The following is a 3,183-nucleotide window of genomic DNA, read 5'->3' as shown; positions in this document are numbered from 1 at the left end:
GCTCCGATGGGTTTTTCATAACATTATGATAAATCATTATAACAATAAGATCAATTGATTGCGCAATTTTAAATTTTGCTGTTGTCAAGTCCATAGTTACTTTAAAATTTTAACAAAATGTAAGCCCGAAACAGAACGGTTCTGATTAAAATAAGTGATTTTTTACGAGGTGATATCTCTTTAGTTACTGAATTTAAAACTGACACTGGATTCAGCAACCATCAGAGAAAAGCTCAGTTTTTTCTTTAGCACTCTTTCAGTTCATTCAAAAAAATTATTGGCAACTCTGCTTGCATCATTCACTTATAGTTCACGATCCCTTTTTTGCTTGAGATGAAAAAAGACTTTTTTTTCGTTTAAAAACCATTACTTTGTGAGTACTATTTTACCGTGCATGTTTGTCTATGAACGACAACACAATTTCATTTTGTATTGTGCCGTGTCGAATAACGCGAATTGATTGAAGAAGAGGAACTAAATATGGATGGTCTTTCAGAAATCAGCAATGATGCTGCATTTACTGCCTCGGCTATCTATGTCATTAATGTCGTCGATATGCGACTCCATCAGTTCAAGGATACGATTAATGATTAAGGGCGTTTTCTAGTTATCTTTTATAATCTACTGCTCCTCCTTCACAAATTTCTCAATTTTTAGTCGATGATAACCAATGAAACGTGATGTAATTGAAGGGAAGGGGGTCAAGGAAGTTGTGACAGTTTGTGACAGTTTTTGATAAGGAGGAGGGGGGAGTTATTTTTTTCCAAATTTTCGTGACATCATCAATGGATGGTCCCAAATACATATTTTGGGTGGTATTCAATCATTTTGGGCAGTTTTCCAAAAAACCAAAAGTCGTTATATTAGAATTAAAAATGGTGTCTGAAGTCGATTTTTGGCTTCTGTGCATCATAACGATTACGAAAATACATATATTGGATGGTATTCGGTCACTTTCGGCTGTTTTCCAGATGCCAGAAGTCGCCATCTTAAATTCCAAAATGGCACGTTGAGTTTATTTCTGGCCTCTGAGCGGCATTTTGGTTCGCCGCCTTCTTTCCAGAAACCAGAAGTCATCATGGATTTCAAAATGTGATGTGGAGTAAATTTCTGGCGTCTGGGCATTATTTTGGTTCCGGAAATATCGATATTGGGTGGTATTCGGCCATTTTTGGCTGTTTTCCAGAAACCAGAAGTTTCCATCTTAAATTAAAAAATGACGTCTGGAGTCGAATTTTGTCCCGAAAACCTTCACATGCCAAATTTGGTTCCATTTACTTGATTACTTCTTGAGTTGTGTTTCATTTGTATGGAATCCTTCCCTTTCAGAAGAGGGAGGGGTCTAGAACTATCCTAATTGCCTTTCTTGGCCACAAACACCCCTGCATAAAAATATACAAGCTGATTGGTTTAGTAGTTCTCAAGTCTATGTGTATCAGACAGACAGACAAAACTACATTTTTAAATTTTTAGATTATTATTATTGATGGTTTTGTTTGAATGGCCAAGGTCAATCTTATTACTTCTTACTTCTCTTACAAAAAATCAAAGGATGCTTGTACTATAACACCTTCAGAGCAACTCGACTACCATCGCAAACGCTAATGATTAACGTGATTTAAAAAGTTGAAAAAAAAACTTTTAGTTTTAATATTAATTGTAGCTCGTAGTCGGCCGCGAGAATGAAAAATGGTCGTTAGATATTAAGTTAGTTAGTAAGACACAGATGTGTACACTAAGGTCGCTTTTTCCGCGTTTTTTTTTCACGCGGGGTTTTTTTACGCGGCTTTTTTTACGCGGATTCCGGAATTTACGCGGTTTTTTTTTTACGCGGATTCCGGAATTTACGCGGCTTTTTTACGCGGATTCCGGAATTTACGCGGTTTTTTTACGCGGATTCCGGAATTTACGCGGTTTTTTTACGCGGCACGTATCCCCCGCGTAAAAAGCGACTTTAGTGTATTTGGTTCCGTAAACATTAGATTGTATTGTGCCGTATCAAATAAATATCTTGGAAAAAAATCGAAGGATGTTAAGTTCGAATTAATTTACATTTTATATTTTATTCTAAAAGCACAGTTTACAATATGCAAGTGAAGTAAAAATGCAAGTTTAACTTTTCGCGGAACATGTTGTAATTTCGTTCCCGCGCGAAACACAAAATAAAAAATAAGCTGTTCGACTATTAACACACAGATACGTCGTCTTTTCGCTGGCTGTTGTAATGTATGTAATCCCAAGTAAAAAGAGCGTTCCACTACCGTTCATTTCGATAAACCGAATCTTCCTAGTTCCAAGCGATGTGAAATTTTAGTAAGGCCGTTACAAAGTTTATTTTCATTTTATGTCCCCCCCCCCCCTTCAAAAATCTTGAATATTGGAAGGGGAAGAAAAAAAAGCTCAAACCGTTTTGTTCATTTCATTGGTCCGGCAGCATAAATGCTTAATTTAGCAACAAACAAGTCAGGTGACAGCGAGAGTGTCGTAGAAAGGCAAGCGAAATAAATAATAATAATAATAAAGTGTTATTCTTCAACAATTATTTGAGTGCAAGTTACAAACGTCATTACTTGCACACAAACTTTGAACAAAGATTTTTCTTTTTTTTTCGTCTCGGTGTTATTTATTTTTTGCCACCCCTTTTGCTAACTTTGATAACCCTGGACATAAAAAGAATTCGAAATTTGTATCAGCCTAATTTACATTTTTACAGCCCTGAATATATATTTTCTTAAAGCTCTGTTTTTTCTAAATGTTCAACATTTTTCAGATGTGAAATAGGTATAAGGGTAAAAAATGTATTATTTTTTTTATCTTTATTCAAAATAAATAAATTAAACCTTTTCAACTCATAATAACATTCTTTAATCCGATGGTGATAATAACTGACATTACTGTTTGAGAAATCAATATTTATCTTAACGGTCAGAAAATTCACACCACTGTAGTACAGTTAGAGAAACTGCATACTGAGTAATCCAGTCTACAAAATCTTTTGTAGCGGTCTGGATAACTAAAAACCATAGATCAGGTCCCTGTATAAACAAACAGCAAAGATCATTTAACGCCTACCTATATTTGAATTAATACAACGGCTTCACTTTCGTGATCACAGAAATTTTTCAAAAACTGCATATAAGCAAAAAACAAAAAATAAACAAACATCGATTTTTATTTACTTAA

This window comes from Wyeomyia smithii, chromosome 2 (assembly GCF_029784165.1).
Source record: "Wyeomyia smithii strain HCP4-BCI-WySm-NY-G18 chromosome 2, ASM2978416v1, whole genome shotgun sequence".
NCBI classification, from domain to species: domain Eukaryota; kingdom Metazoa; phylum Arthropoda; class Insecta; order Diptera; family Culicidae; genus Wyeomyia; species Wyeomyia smithii.
Note: the sequence above shows the minus strand (reverse complement) of the source record.